The following is a 21,308-nucleotide window of genomic DNA, read 5'->3' as shown; positions in this document are numbered from 1 at the left end:
TTAACTTTCGCTGTTACAGTACAGTTAGGTGTAACAATAACATCCCTTCGTGCTTTATCTGGCTTCATTGTGCAGTACATCGAATGGTTGTCGCTCTAACAGATTTTAGTGTTCTACCTCGTATGTTCATTCTTATGTTGCGACGTACCTGCGCTGGTATTGTCTACAGAATGGGTTCTATCAGCGTGCCTGGGAAGGAGACCTTCTGGAAACTAAAAGCCGCCTTTATGGTTTGTGTAAGCCTTCACTAGTAGTTAAGGTTAATGAAAAAGTAAATTAGGGATGTTCACGTGCCAAAACCAGGATATGATTGTCGGGTACGCCGTAGTGGGGGGACTCCGGACTAATTTTGGCCACCTGGGATTATTTAACCAAAATCTAAGTAGATGAGCATTTTTCTTTTGCATTTCGCCCGATTTAAGTGCGGCAGCTGCTTTCTGGACCGAACACTCGAGCACCGAAGAGCAATGCCATAGCCACCAAGCTACCGTGACGGGTAGTTAAGCTTTTCATAGGAGACGATTCTGCCCAGCAGTATGAATTTTTCCTGCAAAATTTTCGCTTACAAATGTTAAGTATCCGCTTGAATCCGCTAAATGTACGTGAGCATCCTGCTGAAGATTAGTTTAGAGAAATATGAGCGAGAAACGGGGCAGAATATAGTGAACAGATTTTTTTATAAGTAGCTATATGGTATCAATTACAATGACAACCAAACTGCCAATGCTAGGAAGACACCTCCAGATTTCCGAATTTTGATGGTGGGTACACCTTCCACAAAGTACACCTTCCACATGGTGGGTACACCTGATGGTACACCTTCCACAAAGTAGTTCATACATACTTTCACCAAGAAAAAATATTCCCACTTTACGAAGTGAACTGGGTCAGATTAGATACATGAACCAAGAATTCAATGTAACTTTCTTAAGTGTATGCTCTCAAAGAGAAGCACTCTCAACAAGAAGTTTTTGACTGGGAGGAAGAAACACCTCCAGATGCAACTCAGAGGGCATGGTCATACATCTCCAACTGTGCTTTGAGGCTGCTTGTTGAACAGGCTGAATAATCCACTGTGAAACATTCTAAACAAGTTTTAAAATTTCCCGATCCGTTCGTTTATGGTTGGTAGGGAGATAAATCTTAGAATCACTGCTAGCCGTGAACTTGAGGAATGAGAAGCTGATTTAAAAACAGAATACGTGCCAACACTTCAAGTCGAGCTTTAGCTTCTTAGAAAGAGGAAACTTTCTTCAAGGTTGCCCAGCTTGCAACTTCTAGAGGGTGCACCGCCTACCTTGGGGAAGCTTCAGCTTCTAGTGCGGCGGGTACTTTCAAGATGCGCCGTCTACTCGTCAAAACGCTGAAGGATGCCGCCATTGTAGAGCTCGAGCACGTCCGCGACGTCGGCAATGGACGGATTGTGCGCCCAGACGTCAAGCAGACCACGTGGAAGCTGGTCGGACGCACCGCTGGCGACATATACGAGACCAATGAAACAGAGTGAAACGGGGTGCCATGGCTCCACCTGCTGCAAATCGAGGCAAGATAAATGATAAGGGAAATGCAGGAAAGCTTTCTGAGCTGGCAGGCTGAGCCAGGTTGGTCATCTTGCATTGGGGAAGGGAGAAAAGGGACTAGAAGATGAGTACACGTCGCGTCTATAGAAGGTGCACCTACGCTTGTGCATTCACCATCATGATCATTCTCCCAGTCATCGACAGTACAGCAGCAAGTTACGGTGCTTTGTAACAAAAATGGCAACCAGAGGCGTCTCCCGCGGCTCTTGTTCGAATGTATAGATCTGCCAGCCTACTTTCATGACGTCACAGCTCGAAATCGAGTAGTGCTGCTGCCTAAAGCTCTTTGTCTGGTACAGAGGCTCTATCGAGGACGAGTGTGAGAACGAGGACAAATACTGAAGGACACCCTCGGAAATGCTGCTCGTGAAAGAAAAAAAAGTACTGTGCCAGCAGAAATCTGGTCTGCGTCTGGGATTAAACAAGAAATGCTGTGCTGCCGTAAGGATCGCAACGCGTGTCAACAGCGTAGCAATGGTCGCGTTCGTGACGCAAACGCGAGCTGCTCTCGTTGACAAAGTGCTATCTGCGTGAAACAGGCGCTGTGGTTTCCTCCTGGCGTATTTTGTTCCACGTTTATTTCACGTGGTCAGTCGCTGTTAAAAAGCTCGTTCAACTTAACATCCTTGTTGCACCTACTATAAGTAGGCATTGGCCTTGCCAGAGTCATTTGATAAGTGGCCTTGTTGGACGTCCTTTAGCTTGTCATGCGTAGCGTTAAGAAAAAGTAATTACATTGTTCTTGCTAAATAGATACTGAAAAAGGAAGTTTCTTTCCTGATGACTTACACTTCAGCGACACTGGAAAGTTCACTCTTTACCCTGCCCGGAGACTTGCTAAGCCTTGTCCCTGTCACATACGCACAATGGGGAGATAGCCTTAAGTATGATGGTTAAGATGAACGGGAAAAAGACGGTGAATTAGCGTTTCGTAAGTTAACACAAATAGATAATAAAATCCTGTAGAAGAAAGATATAAATAGAAGGAAATCGGACCTAGAATGCTTTAAAAAGGAAACTATAAAAAATAATTTGCCGCAGGTGCCATCATCGCTTTATCGCCAACAGAAATAAGCAGAATAGAAAAAGAAAAACAAAAAAAATCTGTTTCGTTCCGTTTCGTTTCCCAAACACTGGTGCATACCCACTATGGGGGATTGGCCTAGAAGCAGGCGGTTTTCCGTATGGTTAGAATTAAAGCAAAACCAGATTCGAACAGTGGAGTGTGGGACTAAAGAACTCTAATTTAGAAGTACAATGAAAATGGTGTTAGGAATTTTGATAAAATAAGTTAACATAAAGAAATGAAATAATAGAAATAAAGTCTATCATTGCACTTATGATTCAGTCTCGTTTCTGCGATGGGTGAGCCGACATGTTCTCGTTGTCGTCGGGCCAGCTACTGCCAATTTTCGGCAGCACCTAATGAGGCAGCAAGGAGAAGTGTTAGGCTAAGCTGTGCAACTAAGTTATGCTCCTGTAACAGCAAAACACCAATTTTCACTCCCTAGGAGCCTCACGTAAGCCAAACAAAAAGTAAGGCGAAAGACGTTCCGATGACGCCTGGGTTGAAGTTCTCGTGCGAGCTCGTCGCCACATCATCGTTTTCGGCAACATCTTCTCGTGCCTAGCTGCTTGATTATCGTCGTCGTCGTCGTCGGCATCATCATGATCATTATCATCATCATCATCCTGGCTACGCCCACTTCAGTGCAAAGGCCTCTCCATACTTCTCCAACTGCTCTTCCCTTCCCTTGGAATCCAGTCCGTAACCCTTAATGACCATCGGTTATCTTCCCTCCTCATTACATATCCTGCCCATGCCCATTTCTTTTTCTTTATTTCAACTAAGATGTCAATCACACGCGTTTGTTCCCTCAGCCACTCTGCTCTTTTCTTATCCCTTAACCTAGCACCCATCATTCTTCTTTCCATAGCTCGTTGCGTCGCCCTCAATTTAAGTAGAACCCTTTTCGTAAGCCTCCAGGTTTTTGCCCCGTAGGTGAGTACTGGTAAAACACAGCTGTTATACACTTTTCTCTTGAGGGATAATGGCAACCTGCTGTTCATGATCTGAGAATGCCTGCCAAAGGCACCCCAGCCCGTTCTTATTCTTCTGATTATTTCAGTCTCATGATCCGGATCCGCGGTCGCTATGTGCTCTAAGTAGATGTATTCCCTTACCACTTCCAGTGCCTCGCTACCTACCGTAAACTGCTGTTCTCTTCCGAGGCTGTTAAACATTAATTTAGTTTTCTGCAGATTAATTTTTAGACCCACCCGTTTGCTTTGCCTGTCGAGGTCAGTGAGCATGCATTGCAATTGGTCCCCTGAGTTACTAAGCAAGGCAATATCAGCGAATCGCAAGTTACTGAAGTATTCTCCATTAACTCTTATCCCCAATTCTTCCCAATTCAGGTCTCTGAATACCTCCAGTAAAAACGCTGTGAACATCGTATTGATTATCGTATTGAGTCCCAGCTGAACCAAACACTCCACCCTGGCACAAGTTTCAGAAGCCTTTCTTCGGCGAAAGACGGACCAGGTACAGGCATAATCATCGAAATCCGTGGCGTCACAGCGACGTTACGGGCGCTGAGGTGTTCCGCGCAAACATGAACAAAAAAAAAAAGACGACGAGCTAAACCTTTGCGTTTCTCACGTAAAAATTCCCCGTTTTCAAGTGAATGAATGATACCAGATGCTGACCAATAATAATCAACCTTGGAAGAATACCTTGCATTCTATAAGCAACGCGTGAAACGACGAGAACGACTTAGGTAAAACACAGGAAGACGCCATAACACAAAGCGCTATTTCTGTGTTCTCTCTCAGTTGTCCTCGTCCGAACGTATATGCTGCCTAGAATGGATAAGTTACAACTTCACCGTTTCACAGCACCTAGCTCACGCGCAGCTGCATGGGTCACCTGCATAGGTTCTGCCCGTACTGTCAAGCTGGATTAAGGGGCCTTCCCTTAAGTGCCCCGTGCCCCCGAAACGGTGAATGACCAGCCGTGACTGAAGATTAATTGTGCACGCGCCAAAGCTCCATTAGTCCTCGCCAACATCAGCCATGGTCCCCGTCGCCCACGCACTACCGATCGCCAAGCCCACGCGCGTCTGCAAAATTGTCTAGACGTCATTCACCAAGCCCGCACCAGGAAAACTGAAGCAAGCTACCTGTGGAGGTGAGGCCGCGGATAACCACAATTATGAAGATCCTACAACACGATTACAATGCGACGACGAGCTAATTCCAGTAAACAGGTACAGTAACGAAAATATTACGTCAGATTTGCGGTTGATAATAGCTGGATCCGAGCTGAATGCCTTAGTCGGCGCAGGCGTTGATTATTCGGTAATAAGCTATTAAATGGCGAAGAAACTGAAAAAAGGTTGTGATGCAGTGCACCGGACCGCAGATACGCATGGTGGGCGGTAATCTTGTTACGCCCCTTGGCAGATGCACCGAAAGGCTTAATATAAGAGGCTTCACTTGCGTTTATGACTTTGTTTTACTGCCATAATGTTCAAGGGAACTTATACGAGGATTTTCTAAAAGCTAATGGCACCATAATTAACCTACGTAAGTCCAGTGCGTCATTCTAGACAGAACAAGCTATATGTGTGGAGGAATCGGAGGAGCGACGTCTTGCTGCATGTCGTGTCGCTGATGATGATGTAAGTGTGCCGCTACGCTGAAATGTAATGGTTCTTGTGGATAATGAAACATTCTGCGACCGTGAAGGTATAGCGGATGGAACCATAGGGCTCATTTTGAACAAAGGTACTTGGTAACCTAACGACAATGTCAACTGCTCTGCTCTGCTCTGCGACAACGTAACTGACCTGCCGTGTCGACAGATCAGTTACCGTCAACTACAGACTCCCCTAAGCCCCCCCACCCCCTTCCAAAAAAAAAAAAATACAGATACATCCTCTGATAAAGGATTCTTCTGACTGCTTCTCCACTTCCTCGAAGGTTCGGCGCACGTCTGTAGCAAAAGCACAGATTTATAAAAGCGGACGCCACGAGACTGGTATGCCTGCACCCGTATCGAGTTTCACCAAAAGAAAGGCAGATCATCAAGAAGCAAGTAGAGGAGATGCTTTCAGGTGACGATATACGTGGGCATATCCTGTAGTGTTCGTTAAGAAAAATATAAGGCACTTGCATTCATCATAACACAGGTCTTGTTAGAATCTTTATTTATTCAAACTACGGACAACAGTGTCAACAGGACTGATGGAAATCTGCTTGCCAACTACACCTGTTCTCTGCATCACATTTTGGTATGAAAACGACTTGCGGCTCTTGCCGGCTTTAGTGTGATCAAGGAACCCGTACGGGTCCGGAAACGTCTGTGTTATTTTCACCTTGACTTGCACAGTGACCGCAATTTCTTCATCATCGTGTTACCTGACGAGACGAACTTTCGTGGAACTCTTGACTGCGCTTCGATTCTGTGTCGACTTCCAGAAACTGAACAGCGTAACTAGACGGGGCGTTTACCCCTTTCCACGCATCGATGAAAGGTTAGATCGGCTCCGATGTGCAAAGTTTTCTCCTCCTTTCACCTCAACAGTGGATACTCGCAAATAGAGGTGGATGTGCGGGACCATGAGCTCTGGCCACGACTTGCCTGTCGAATTCTTTAAGCAAGTCTTGTCCAGAGTTCATGGCCGAAAGCTCTCTGATCAGGCACTTTGCCTCACGAACACGGGGTACCCCACACTTGTCCTCGTTAGCGTTACTGAATCCCTGTTGAAGCGCATGTCACCACAGATAACTAATGCCTCTCAGTCTTCCACGCTTTACAAAAAAGTCGCGGTTATTCCGTATATCCAAGGCATATCGCACCGGCCGAAAGGGATTGGCCAGTGGGGCAATGTAAATGTGTGTTTTTTTCCGCTCCCGATAAACTGCAATCTTTGTGCAGATTAACCAGTGCGTGTGCCCCCAAAGAGCCTGCTTGCAAAAAGAGACATCAAAGTTCGCTGACTGTGCAGAAGGAATAGTTTATAGCCTGCCTTATAACTGGGGGTCTAACTCTGTTGGTCAGAGTGGACGATGCCTTAATGACAGGACACGGGAGCATCACTACACAGTGATGGAAATGAATGATAGAATTTTCACTGTAGAAATCGTACGCGTAATCACACAGACGCCACAAATACGGTCACCTGTAAACCGGTATATAGCGCATGCTCAATTGTCAGCAAAAATCGTAATCAATTAACCAGAGAAATCATCGAAGCGGAATTGATTGACAGGTGTGGGGACACCTGTGTGTTAAAACCGTTCCTTGCCCTTTCCAGCAAGGAGCTATCCTTCTTGAATAGAGATAGGTATTATATGCGGGCGGCGCACACGTGATGTGTCACAAAGTTTGCTACATGTGTGGTTACTTGCTTCAAAATAAAACAGTGTTGTAAGTATGCGCTCGTTTTTCTCAGCCTCTTCTTCGTCCTCGTCTTGTGCACAATGTGTTGCATTCATGTCCTACCAACATGTCCAAACAGTCACCTTAATGTCTCCCATTATCAACAGCAAAAAAAAAAAAAAAAAAAAAGATGCATACTGATGTTCGGGTGAGGTTCAACTTGTAAATATAACATTGAAAAATATAACACCTTATTATGAGCACGGTCATAAAGAATTAGACAGGAACTGCCGAAATAAAAGCATAACTAGCCATTAATTATCACCAACGTACGAGGGTGCAATCTAAATACGAAACGGCGTCTTCCTAGCGTTTTGAACTTCGCACCTCGCCGTGGCGCCGCGTAGCATGTGATCCCCGAGGACATTTGCGACTCAGGGCGCTATTCTGGGGCCGAATCTTATAACGGTTCGGAATACGAACCGTTCGCTTCGCCGCTTACGTCACTAGATGTGCCACTCCCAAGCCGGCGGTGGAAGAAGGGAGGACGCGACCAATAGATGAGAGGGTGCCACCTCTGAAGTGTACGTCATTATATGACGAGCTAATCGAGGAATTGCAGAATGTTTCTGCTTGGTAAATAAATGTAAAATATAATTTAAATATTATACGCCAAGTTCTGAAGTATAAACGTGTGGTGCCGGGCGTTTATGCAATGCAGAAGTAATTTATTAATGTCATTGTTTTTTATTCTCAGCCCACAGGTGGTATCGCAAGCGTAAATGAGTTAAAGCTATGTCGTCTGCTACCAGGAGATCGCACGATGCACGCAACAGGAACGCACTGCCGGCACTTCTCAAGTAGCGAGCGCGACAAAACCGTGAACTGGTTCTTAGGGACACCTTTACTAGCCGACTATATCAATTTTCCATCTTTTTTCGCCCTTCGTCATCGGCTCGGACATGACTCGCTCGCCGCCGCGCTGCCGCTGTCCCTGCGATAAGCCCTACGGCGCGTCGCGTGATAAAAGCAATGGAACTTGAAATCGAACATTACAATACACGGGCCCTACATTGCCTGCGCGAAGTCAAATCGAAGAGTGTGGTGCTGACGGTGCGCGCTGTGCCGTAAAATTGAGTAACAAAGTGCGGCACTCCCGAACCAGAGAAAAAGAAGGCGGCCTAATAAGAGATCTCCACAACATCTTCCCGTCCTGACTGTATAGTTTTATCAGCCGAACGAAGGAAGTGCTGAACCAGCCTAGGTTGAACCCTTCTGACTGCTGAACGGCGATCTGCGAGCTATTCACGCTGGCGATAGCACTGAGAATTCGATCTCACCATGGAAATATCTCCTTGGCATTGGCTTTGAAGCTGAGGTCACGGGAAAGCTGACCCAGCCCTTCAACCGGCCAACACAGTAATTGCGAGAGCAGCTTTGTGGACAGTGTCGGCAGCAGAGATCTAGGTCATTCCGATGAATGCTTCACGTTCGACCAACTTCTGGGAGCTGCAGGCCGGTGGCGATGAACCGCAGTGCGCAATATTCCTTCCTCTGCGTGGAATGGCCACTCGTACGCTTGCACCTGAGTCCCCTCCATTTGATAGCGTAGCCTGCAAAAGGTTTACTTAGAAAGCCAGCAAGGGCGGTGCAACTCATTATCCGTCACTTCTTCGAACGCGTATCGCGCTTCCAGCCGTGGTCGACACCGAAAGAGAAACGCCAAGCAGACGACGAAGGCAAGTAATAGCCTCCGAAGCAACCAACGCACGCGCGCGCGACGCCCGCGTGTCTCCGGGGTCGCGCGACCGGCGCGCGCGGCCAGGGTCACAAGCCAAAGCCAAGCCACAGCAACGGAACCCAAAGCGGACTACCCCTTCGCCGGTTCCTACGACCGGTTCGCTTTGAAGATGATTGACACATGCGTGACGTATTCAAAAATTGCGATACCGCCCCGCTGCCTCTGACGACCTGTGACGTAATCGAAATTTTGACCAATCAGGTGAGGCCAAAGGAACGGTTCCCCAACCGAACCGTTATAAGATTCGGCCCCTGGACACGCATGGCGGCTGCACGGCCGCCATTATCCGCCATGTTTACTCTCTGATTGGCTGTCGAGAGGTCACGTGTTTTGAAATTTGTGCCGGGAAGCGGAAGTATTGCAAAATGCAATTTTGCGTTTTCATCAAGATGACGAAACGTGACGTGGAGCTGCAAATTTTATGGACTAATAAATTTTTTTGGTCCTTGGCAGCTATATTGCGATGTTAGCGCTTCAAAAAGAATGTGAGCGGTAGTGCGCAGAAGCCAGTGCAATGCATCTGCAATTGCGCGAATATGTGGTGGCGATCCAAGATGTGCGCCACGCCAGCTTGCTGATTGGCTGAAGGAATATCTCGTGAGGAGCGTCACAGGAAGGGCTGTTTCGTAAACGTCATTTTGACGATGCATGACGTTGCGCTGGGCCGCCATTGCTGAGATTTTCCGCCATAATTTTTGCTGCGACGAGCCGCGCGAATTATGCTAATGAGCAGCCATATGCAATGGCAGCCTAGAGGAATGCGTATCGCCACATTTTCCCCGTCGTTTGGCACCACGAAAATCTTTTTTTCATAACGCATGCTCGTAGTATTTGCATCGCTCTCGGGTCGTGTTGACATTTGTGTTTGGGGCCATCATTTTTTAAAGGAACGCGTTTACACGAAATAATAGTGGTTGAACATAGCAAACTTTCGGCGATGTTGTCCACTTTTCACTGCTGCATTTGTATTGTAATCAAGATTAATGCCTTTTTGCACAATCAAAAGTTATGACAACGGGCTCTTTCTAATTTATAAAAAGAAATGTACGCAAGGCGGCGCCTTGAAGTTTCCTCCCTCGGTGCGAGTAACCAGCGAAATGAACAAGAGATGGCAGCGCCGGCGCTTGCGTCGCGCTAGTGGATATCTCTGGCGCGCGCAACGCTATCGGTGATACTCGGCCGTTTCTCAGCCAGCCGAGTCGGGCTGAGTCACTTGCGTTTCACGAGATAGCGATGACGTGGCCTAGAACGTGCCCGCATCACCACTGGTAGGTCGCGTATGTTGTCTCAAGCAAGAAAACAAGCGCGTTGGCGCCAACCATGCGATGACTCATTCCATTTTCCGGGGACACGCATCCCAGCTATTGAAGCAGACGACGGCTTGTACGCAGCAGACGACGGAAGCGAGAAGCGTTTTCGACGGAATAATCATATGCTTTGAGATAGCTGCTTTATTTTTACTGCGGAGGAAAACTGTTTTGCTTTACTGGTAACGCTACATTCAGTGCCATCTTTTCAGTTTCTTAGGCGAAACGTCAAGTTGGCGTCACGTTACATAAGCAAAACTGGGCCACCAGCGCCATTTTGTTTGCGTCGCGCCTACGTCACGTACCGAAGAAAATGGCGGAATGTCCAGAATAGCGCCCTCACTCTCGTGTTCCCTTTCCCAGAGATGACGATTGTACGTACTGCAAAAAATCGGATAAGGCCTACGTTTCTCGTTCTACTGGTGCTCTCGATGTCGTGCGAAAGCTAAAGAATCGCAGGCGGCAAACGTTTGTTCCCCTCTCTGTCTTTCTTTCTATGGGAATCTCTGCATCAGAACGGCAAGTTGGCCGAGTTTGTAGGCTAACGTCGTCCGAATCGGTGTCTTTGTTACCGTTTATTTCGCGCCATTTGATTTCGACCCGTTCTCAGCAGTCGAACGTTGGCTCCGTCGCGATAGCAAGCGATGTAGCCTGCACTGATATCGCAGCTTGCTTTGACCTGTGCTGCCATTTTGCCGTACGTAGGTGGGTGTGGTTGCGTGTAAGAGTCCGCACATGATTTCGTGAATACCTTTAGCTTGTGGCGTCAAGATGCATTTAACGCCGCTATTTCTCGGACCACGGCGTGACCGAAAGATTGCTGGCTGTTCATTTTTGTAGGATATTCCCGTTGCTCGTGGTTCTAACGTCGCGGGGACGGACAGCCGGGTCAAGCTACGTTTCACAGCAACGAGAGGTGAGGCCGATTCTTGCAATAGTTTTGAAATAATTCCGCACCAGCAACATTTCGCGTGGCTGCTATGCTAAGTGCCTTGCACTCACTCTTTTATTTTCTTCTGCCTCCTCGCGAAGTGGGCGTATCAGCCGTTAGACAAAAGCAATACAGTTGCCAGTCCAGTGCAGCACGCTACTTAATTTCACGTCGATGCGCTGAAAAAAATTATTTGGTTTTTATCACACTGTATAACTTCGGCCGTATCCTCGTACTTAAACGTTGCTTTTGCTGCAGTAGCAGCAGAGGTAGTCGGCACTGAAAACGCGGCTTGTTTTTAACGTTGGCTGCCATTTTGCCATTGGTTCGTACTTGTCATTGAGCGCAAGAGCATTCACCTGCTTTCGTGAATAACTTCAGCTTGTGCCATTAGGCCACAAGATTTTCGAAGGCGCCACAATTTGACTGATAGTATGCCGGCTACTCGTGCATGCAGGGCTTCCCCGTGGCTCATGGTTCGAACAATGGGGGAACGAACAGCCGGGCCAAGTTACGCTTCCCAAGAGACAAGGTGAGCGCAGTTCTTTCCATTGACTAGAAGTGAAGTAATTATGCTGAATGAACTTGTCGTGTAGTAGCTATGCGATATGTACCGCCTTCGCTGTAAAACGTGTTTATTTGCTGCTGGCGACATTAACGCGTATCAACCGTTAAAAAAGTGCACTACAGCTGACAGTAAAGTGCAGAACGGCGCCGAATTTGATGCTCGCGCGGTGAAAACATAACCTCTTCGACACATATTCCGAAATCAATTCAAAACTATCTGAAAGTGTATTTAAGTACTATTGCCGGCATCTTTACGTTTTCCAATGCTTTTCTTGGTTTATATTGCGGCACCATCGGTGGAAAACTCGCTGAATGAGAGATACGCCGCGAACAGAAAATTGTGCAGAAATATAGATTTTCATGCAGCTTCAAGGCACACGTTGGAATCTATTTGAAGCGAAGTTTTATATTACAGTCCTACACAACCAACGGCGCCGCGTGTAATTGTTTAATGACATCCTATGCGATGAGTATATTCACTCAATGTTTATGCACAACTTTCATTTCGTGCAATTTTCCCACTCGTGCGCTACACCGTTCCGAAGCTATTCCGAAATGCAAACACAATATCAGGCGGATACACAGTGGGGCCTATCTGCGGAGCGATATCACGAATGGGAAGGCGATCTGTGATGCTTGTCGACGGAAGAGTGCTGATCACTGGTGTGTGCATTGAGAAGTAGGAGACCTTTGTAATCACACGTATTCCGAACATGTTCGAGGTAGTATTATTCTTGAAAGAAAACGTGGCCCAGCAGCTCCGCGCGGAGGGTCACAGCGACCATGTGCAGTCGTGATCTGTTTGAGCGTGAACATGGGAGCGCGTGGCTTTGCGTACTGCCAGCGCAGTTTAGTACAGAGCACTGCGCATGCGCCGTGCGTCATGAAAGCACGTGCGTGTCGTCTACTGCACGCGTACCGCAATAAGGTAGGCGTACGCTTAAATAGCGGTAACAATATTGAACTTGGAATTACATGTCACACGATGTATGAATACACATGAAACTTATCTTTTGCCGACGTTCCCAAGATCATTCCTTGTTCTTCAGCTAGGTTGTTTCCACGCATGCGTATTATATTTGTGGGTGTATTGAAACAGTAATCTCATGCCTTCGAGGAAGGTATGTGCATTCGTTCATTGATCAGATCAACTGTTGCACCTCAGCGCGTGTTTCGAAGTAGCGGGGACACAGTCAAACTTTCGCTCAGAAAGATATTCTCAGCGCTCCATCTGCTCCCTGGCGCAGAGGCCGCTAAAGACTGTCAATAGAATTATCCAAGAGTTCAGCAAGAACGGTCGCATTTCTGACGCTCCACGTAGGCGTCGACCAAGTATAACGACGGATGAAGAGGACGCGCTTGCGGTAGTTGCAATCATGGAGAAACTGTTTCAGTCCGCGAGAGAAGTTCGGGAGCTGCTGGATGTGGATGCTTCGGTTCTTACTATACGGAGACGTCTCTGGAGTGTCGGACAACGAAGTTCTGTGGCTGCACCAGATCTCGTCCTCACATGCTTCGAACAAGGCGTCACGAGTGCAATTTGCCGAAGCGAACGCCTCGTCGACTTCCGATGATTGGGGTAGAGTAATCCTCCCGGACGAGTCGACTTTTTCAACACATCAAAAACAACGCGTGCGAGTGCGGCGAGCAAGAGGCATACGGTAAGAATTATTTTTTCCGACCGGCCTTTATTTTGTGTGAATGACTAAATTTAATATGATTTCCATGCAGTTACGAGCCAGCCAATCTGCAGGTAGTCGCCGCGAGCCGACGCACCTGCGTGGACGTGTGGGGCGCGGTGCTCGATGCACGGTCTCGGGCCTGCACCCCCCATCGAGGGCGCTCTTACTTCTCAGCTCTACTGTAGCGAAGTCTTGGACGGCAGCCTCCTCCCTTACGCCCACACCGCTTTCCCCGAGGCTGATTTTGTGCTCCAGCATAACCATTCGCTGGTGCACACTGCTATGATTGTGAAAGAGCACCTAGAAACTGGTAGTCGAACTGCACTCCTGGCCGGCCAAGGGCCCTGACAAGAACATCTGGAAAATATCTGGGGGCGCATAAGAGCAGCCATGGTGCGACACCCGATTGATTCGGCGACTCTGGACGAGCTGTGGGTAGCTGTTTGCCAAGAGTGCGAGAATCTTAGAGCAAGTAACCTTGTGATTGCCCTGTACTCTTCGATACCGTCTGGAAAGGCAGAAGTTGTTGCTGAGGAAGGAGATGAGAAAATACTATAAAGAAAGCAAGCAGCAAATGCAATTTACATCTGTCGCTTCTCAAAGTGTTTCAACATTTCTTGAAAAGTGCGCAAAATAAAAGTTTGGATGTTCGTGTGTCGTTGCTTTTTTCTGCATTGTGTGACTAAAGGAATCCCGGAGAAAAGAAAAAAATAACTGGGTAACGATTTTCTGGTAATTAGGGAGGAAGCAGGAAGGAAGGAAGGAAAAAGTGGAGAAGGAAGGCAGGGAGGTTAACCAGTTTTGCCTAACCGGTTTGCTACCCTACACATGGGAGCGGGATGGGGGGGGACGAAAGATGGGGAGAAGAGATAGAGGGCACATAACACGGCACACACATCGTTGGTTACAGTCTGTCACTCTTGTGTGGTACGTGACATCACTGTCACAGCCGCTTGTCGAAGCCCGTATCCTTCATAAACCGAAGTAGTCCCTTCGTCGCCTTCAGCTGCGATGTCTTCAGTCGGCGATATGTGAAAATGGTTGCAACTGACAATGGTCTATTGTCAAGGTGCGCTAGAACGGACGCCATGGACTGTCTCTGAACATTATATTCAGGACAGTCGCACAGAATGTGTTCCAGCGTCTCCTCGCAAAGACAGGCATTGCAGAGAGCGTTGTCGGCCATTCCAATGCGAAACGAGTAAGATTTCGTGAAGGCCACCCCTAGCCATAAGCGATAAAGCAGGGTGGCCTCACATCGGCGGAGTCCGGTTGGCATACAGAGATGCATCAAGGAGGGCAGGTCGTGTTGATGATTGCTGCGGTTGGTCTGGCTGCTTGGCGTGCACCATAGAGAGAGCGTGATCTCCCGTGCAAGCACTTGAAGTCTGCTGGCTGCGTCGGACCGTGAAAGTGGTATGGCCTCTTCCTGTGTGTCTTCAAGAGCTTCAAGCATTGTCTTCAAGAGTGTGTCCGAGCGGCTTTATCGGCGTCTTCATTTCCGATGACGCCGCAGTGACTTGGCAGCCACTGAAACGTCACGTGATGTCCTTTCTCATGGGATGTATGGAGTAGGCATCTAATATCGAATACGAGCTGTTCGAATGGCCCGCGACGCAGAGCTGATAGTACAGATTGTAGGGCTGCCTTTGAGTCGCTGAAAATTGACCATTGTCGAGGTGGTTCCCGATTGACAAAACAAAGTGCAGCTCGAAGAGCAGCTAGTTCCGCAGATGTAGATGTCGTTGGGTGGTCAGTCCTAAAGCTGATGGTAATACCTCTTTCTGGGACGACTACAGCACCGGACGAACACTGGATGTTTGTGGAACCGTCAGTATAAATATGTGCACTGTCTGCGTACCTCTCGTGCAGAAGAAGCAGAGACAGTTGTTTCAGCACAGGCGACGACAGCTCAGACTTTTTCCCGATTCCTGGCACGTTGAGATGGACTGTGGGGCTGACAAGGCACCAAGGGGGCATCGATGGTTTAGATGCAGCGGTGAAGCCCGAGGGAAGTTTGTCGTTGTACTTGACAATAGTTTTTGAGAATGATGCTTGGTGCCTGTCTGAAGGTAGTGTTGCAAGGTGGTGATAGGGGGCCCGTGCCAAATGTCTGATATGCGTTCTCAGGGTTTCCACCGTGATGTGAGTCTGCATTGGATGGTCCCGAGCAATCGCAATAGTTGCCTCAGTTGACGTGCATCTCGGCAAACCAAGACAAACTCTGAGTGATTGAGCTTGCGCTGCTTGCAGAACACGAATATTTGTCTTGCAGGTGTTGTTCAGTACAGGTAGACTGTATCTTAAAAAACCGAGAAAGAGAGCTCTGTAGAGTCTCGGCATTGCGTCTACTGACATTCCCCACGTCTTTCCTGTCAGGTATTTAAACAACTGGGAGGTTGCTGTTAGGCGTCGTTTCATGTAAGCCACGTGCGGGCTCCAACAGAGGTCTCGGTCGATAATTACGCCAAGAAATCTGTAGGTTCTGACATAGGAAATGGTCCGCCCATTGATTGAGATGACATAAGGCGTCATTGGTTTGCGAGTAAACGCCACTAGGGCGCATTTTTCTGGCGATATGCTGAGACCTTGTTCACACAAGTAGCTCACTGTCAAAGTAGCCGCTCTCTGAAGCCGTGCACGTATCTGAGGACGTGTGACTGCCGAAGTCCAGAGACAGATGTCGTCTGCGTATACTGAAATTTTGGTGGTAGTTGGCAAGTGTTCAGCAAGCCCAATAAGAGCGAGGTTGAATAGCGTCGGGCTGAGAGCACCGCCTTGAGGAACGCCCTTGCTGGTATAGCGTCGCGTAGTTGGGCCATCGTCAGTTAATACATAGAATGATCTTGCAGATAGGTGACTTGCAATCCATAAAAATACTCGGCCACCTAGGCCAACCGTCACAAGAGCGTCGAGAATAGCCTCATGTAATACGTTATCGTATGCCCCCTTTCACATCTAAGAATAAAGCTGCAGATAAACGTTTACGGGACCTTTCGTGCTGGACATATGAAACGAGATCAACTACATTGTCGATGGAAGAGCGGTCACGTCGGAAACCAGCCATGCAACTCGGATAAATCTTGTAGTGTTCAAGGTACCATTCCAGGCGGCCAAGGATCATCCGTTCCATTATCTTTCCTACACAGCTGGCCAACGCTATCGGGCGGTAAGAGGTGAGCTCTAGCGGGGATTTGCCCTGCTTCAAGATTGGTACCAGGCGGCTGACTTTCCATTCGTCAGGAACATTTCCCTCCTGCCATGAGGTGTTGTAGAGACTCAATAGTGCTATCCGTGCAGATTCTCCGAGATAGCACAAGGCTCGGTATGATATACCATCTGGACCCGGAGATGATGAGCGCCTGCAGAGAGCTAGTGCCGCCTCGAGCTCCTCCATTGTAAAAGGAAGGTCCATGCGGCAATCTCGGGAATGGGGGACATCATCTCGGGCTGGAGGATCTGGACGTGCCGCTTGGTCTACCATTCGCGCACAAAAGTCTTCTGCGACATCGATGTCTTGCCGCCCTTGGAAAAGCGCGAGTGCCTTGAATGGAAAACGCTGTTCCGGAAGGCAACGCAGACCTTGCAGCGTTTTCCAAATGTGAGACAGCGGCTTGCGGGGGTCGAGTGTTTGGCAAAACGTTGCCCAACGTTCCGACGCTAATCTATCCACTCGACGCTGAATCTTCTTTTGTATCCTCCTGGCTGCCCTAAGGTCATGTATTGATCTTGTACGCCGATATCGACGTTCCGCCCGGCGACGAAGTGCGCGAAGTCGCTCTAATTCTATGTCGAAGTCGTTTCACGTGTGAGAGATCGTCAGTATGCGAGTGGCGCTCCACATCGTATTTTTAATTGTTTGTTCTAACCCAGAGGGTAGGCCCTCGCTGCAGGCATCTTCCATATCAGATTTGAAGTTGGCCCATTGAATCGTCCGAATGGTATTCCGTGGGCCAGATCTAGACGACAAGCCTTTGATGTTCAGATAGGTGGGAATGTGATCACTCCCATGTGTCTCAATATCTGGAAACCACTTCACATATCTGGCGAGAGAGTTGGAGACAAAAGCAAGGTCGAGGCAGCTGCCGTATGTCACGCCTCGAAGAAAGGTGGGGCTACCATCGTTCAAGAGAGTAAGGCCATAGTTGTAGGCGATGCTTGATAATCTTCGTCCTCTTGCATTTGTCTTTGTACTTCCCCATGCTGGATGGTGTGCATTGAAATCTCCTATGATGACCCATGGGGCGGGGCAAACACTCAAGATATCCGCTAATCTTTTAGTGTCGAAATTGTTGGAAGGCGATATATACACGCCTATGAGAGTAAACAAGAGTTTGTTCTTTTTAACTGTGACGCATATATACTGATTGTCGTCGTGGGGCGCAATCGGTTGCAAAACATAGGTGAGTTCCCGACGAACAAAAATGATGATTTTGCTGCATGCACTATTTGTTGATGACATGAAACATTCGTACCCTGACAGTCTGATTGGTTTCGACAAGTTGGGCTCACAAATGACGATGAGCGGAAACACATTGGTGTACACATACTGACGGAAATCTGAAATTCGTGATTTTAGCCCTCTGGCGTTCCACTGCATGACGGACGCTGCCTTGACTTCTTTTCGGAAGGATGGGGTATGGGTAGCCATCTTTCTAGTTGAGGGATTCAAGCACTGGGCTTAAAGCGTCCAGCACTTTAAGTGCGCTTCGAGCAGACGGTGTCCCCATCTCAACTAAAATCGTTCGGATGGCCTCCATGAGGGAACGTAGCACCGAGATGACTTGATCTGTTTTAGGTGAATCATCAATGGCCGGAGAAGGCTCCGGTGGCGCCGTGACCTTCTGAGGTTCCTTAGCAAGGGAGCGGCTCGGTAGCGTAGGCCATTCGTCTAAAGAAAGAGTCTTATCTGATGCCCTCGTGGAAGTGGTGGGCCCTTTCGCGTCGCGACTAGGTGGTACCGTAGTGGAGCGGGTACTATCGCTTCGCTCATGCGCCTTCTTTGAAGACGTACGACGGTGCCGACGTCGACGCCGACGCCGGACTACTTCGGCTGCCTCCCTGTGGGCCGAATTGTCTCTGGCCATTTGCTTCAGAAGCGCGCGCTCCCTCTTGATGCGGCGACAGTCTTTCGACGAGGCTGCGTGAGGGCCGCTACAGTTGGCGCACTTCAGAACTGTGGCACCGCAGGTCACTTCTGCATGAGGTTCAGCGCAACGGGGACACAGAAGCGAGTTGGGACACACGCCCTTTACGTGTCCTAGCCTGAAGCACTGATGGCATTGAAGCGGCTTCTGGATGAATGGTCGAACTGGATGTCGAAAATGTCCGACTTTAACGTGGGAGGGTATGCAATCCCCCTTGAAGATTACTTTTACGCAGCGCGTATTCCCAAGACGGCGCACTTGCGTAATGATCGTGCCCTCGTTTGCCGGCTTGATGAGGCTAGGTAAATCTTCATTGGGAATGGCAATGTCAATGTCGTAAATTACACCGGCTATCGATGTGTCGTCGATCGGGATGAAGGGGCGCATTTAGATTCCGCCAAGCTCCGTGATTTCTTGAAGTGTTCCAAGCGCACTCGCGTTGTACACGTCTATGGCGAGTATATTCTTGCGTGGGTTTATTCTGATGTCTTTAATTTGATCCGGCACCGCACTTTCCAGAAAAATGGATAGGGCTTGCCTGTTCAGCAACCGTAGGTTGCTTGACGGTTCTTCCGGCATAAAGATGATGACGTGTGGCCAGCGCGCAGGCCTTGACTTCATAGTCGTAGTGCTCGCAGGAGGTGACGGCGCTGTGTTGGCGATCTTTCTCTTCGCCCTCTTACTCCGGACGGGTATGAAGCCGTCGTCGGATGAGTCGTCTTCCGACATAGAGTACAGCTCGGTGTCCTCGGTGTCGCTGGGGGAGCCAACTCGCTTCCTTGCGGTTGACAGCCGTGATGACTTCTGGCCAGGCGGGCCTGTGGCATGCTCCGCGTCCATGGTCGCAAGACGGGGAGGTGAGGCACCCCGAAAGGCAAAGAGTTCACCAAAAATGTAGAGAGCACAGAAACAAGCGTTCTGTCAAGAAGACAAAAAGACAGGGAGCTTAGCGTTAGGTTAATTCTAAGGAGTAGGAATACACAATTTCAACTGGAAACATACCAATTTTGTTTAGTCATAACGCGGTCACCGCCGAGGGAAAAACAGCTAGCAAACGACAAATGTGCGCTCAGGTGACTTGATGTTCTTGAAAGGAACATGCCGCACAAGGGCACAAATATGCTGAAACACCGGATAACTGCGTTCGTAGTGCGGAAAGCCACTTGCTCCCATGTTTGCGCCCAAAAAGATGGCGACTGTACAGGTGGGTCTACATTTGAAGGGAATACGCGAGCGCGTTGCTAATGTTCCGCGCAGCGCCCTTAACAGGAAGCGGCGAAAACCATGCGGGAAATGACGCAAAATCAGTACATGCCGCGCGTCGTCTGCTACCGAAATGCCCCTTCGCTTTTCTTGCACGAAGTCGCCCTGCACTGCGATCCCATCAAGACCCTACGCGGCTCAGTGCTTAACGGATAAACACTTCGTGTACTGCGACGCGTGACACACAGAAAGCACAAGAATACTCACTTCGACTGCAGTGGTGTAGAATGCGAATAAGCAGCAGCAGCAGCAGAGCGATGTTTCATACAGTATTTTTGGAGAAGCCAGACGACGTCGCTATGCTGCGTCTGGAGCGAGCATTCCGCAGGCGGCAATGTTTAGAACATCGTCGGCTACCGCAAATTCTCAGTTTGCTTGTATACGTTAGCGTCTATACCTCACTTGCGTTTCGGTAGAGCAAGGTATAACGTGTCTGATTAAAAAATGCTAGCTGTGTACGGCGTTACCTATCTTCGAGCAACTCGACAGACTGAGCACGACGTAGGCAGACATCACTGAAACATGCCGTGCACAGCGGTGCCGTAAAGAAACAAGTGCAACTCGTTTCGCTGAGTCACGTGCCATGCTCCATCCACGAAACGAAGGCGTTTCGATTCTGTCGCGCGATAACGTTCGAACGCGAAGCTTCCTACAATAAAACGGGGCTTGACGTCGCCGAGGATGTTCTGAAAGCTCGATTATTTTCACGCCCTTACCGTCCAGACGGCTGGCAAGTCGAGCGCCACTTTTATCCTTCGTCAGGTTCATCGCGACCGCGGCTCGAGAGGTGAGGGCGAACGCGGCGCGCTGGCGAAGCGAAGGGGTGATGCGGAAGCAGACGACGTGCGGAATGGGCCGTTTCGCGCGTGCGCTGGGTTTTCACCGCTTCCTGTGCCTGACGCTGCGTTGAGCATGAGCCGAGCTCTCGCATCTACACTCCAACAGTGCACCCACCTGTGCCCTCCGCTGTTGCTGCTGCGTGCTTACGTGCGTGAGTACCATTGAATAACAATCTTATCAGTATGGCAAAGAACAATTACCTTGCGTTTGTTAATAAACGTTAATGTTACTGATAGGTAATAGGGGTTTGACGAACTGTACTTTTACCTTGCATTTCAGTCTTGTATTACTTGCTGGGCTATGCATACTGTTCATTCATTGATTTTTTCAACCCCCTTTGTAATGTCTGTAAAAGGAGCTTTAGGTTACGTGAATAATGGAGAAAAACTATCATTCATGCGCTCACGGCCAGTGGTTGGGGAGCAGCATCTAGGGCGATGACTGTCGCAGGCGATCACGCTGGGTCTGTGGCAGTATACCGAGTATATGGCGGAAAGTGTTTCTCGCCTTGTGCTAAGATTGCTGTCTGGTGGTGTACAGAATAGTTAAAGGTTTTGTGTGGTCATAACCTTTCACCGTGGTTCTCACATACGCGTACGATGTCTTTTTTTTTCTTTTTCATTGGTGCCGAGCATTGGTGTCGGGCAAAGGCGATGCTGGCCTTCCGTGCGTCATCACCGGGTCAAGCGTGGGAGCCAGCACGGTGCCCAACTGTACGAGTCAGGCCAGCAAGGGTGAGCGCATTGAAGACGTGAGGTGTTGCGTCGTAATCTTTCCATTGCCTTTCGTTCTATCAAAGCCGTT

General features: G+C 48.7%; 1 long non-coding RNA gene across 1 annotated transcript; it reads left to right on the top strand.

The window, feature by feature from the left end:
• The first annotated feature begins 10,418 nt into the window (after window positions 1–10,418).
• On the top strand, window positions 10,419–13,811 carry LOC140214195 (uncharacterized). The gene is made up of 4 exons (XR_011891112.1): window positions 10,419–10,779; window positions 10,915–10,990; window positions 11,463–11,537; window positions 13,304–13,811. It is a non-coding gene; the product is annotated as an uncharacterized lncRNA (long non-coding RNA).
• The last annotated feature ends 7,497 nt before the right edge of the window (window positions 13,812–21,308 follow it).

This window comes from Dermacentor andersoni, chromosome 11, assembly GCF_023375885.2.
Source record: "Dermacentor andersoni chromosome 11, qqDerAnde1_hic_scaffold, whole genome shotgun sequence".
NCBI lineage: Eukaryota > Metazoa > Arthropoda > Arachnida > Ixodida > Ixodidae > Dermacentor > Dermacentor andersoni.
This window is presented reverse-complemented; position numbering and strand designations above follow the sequence as displayed.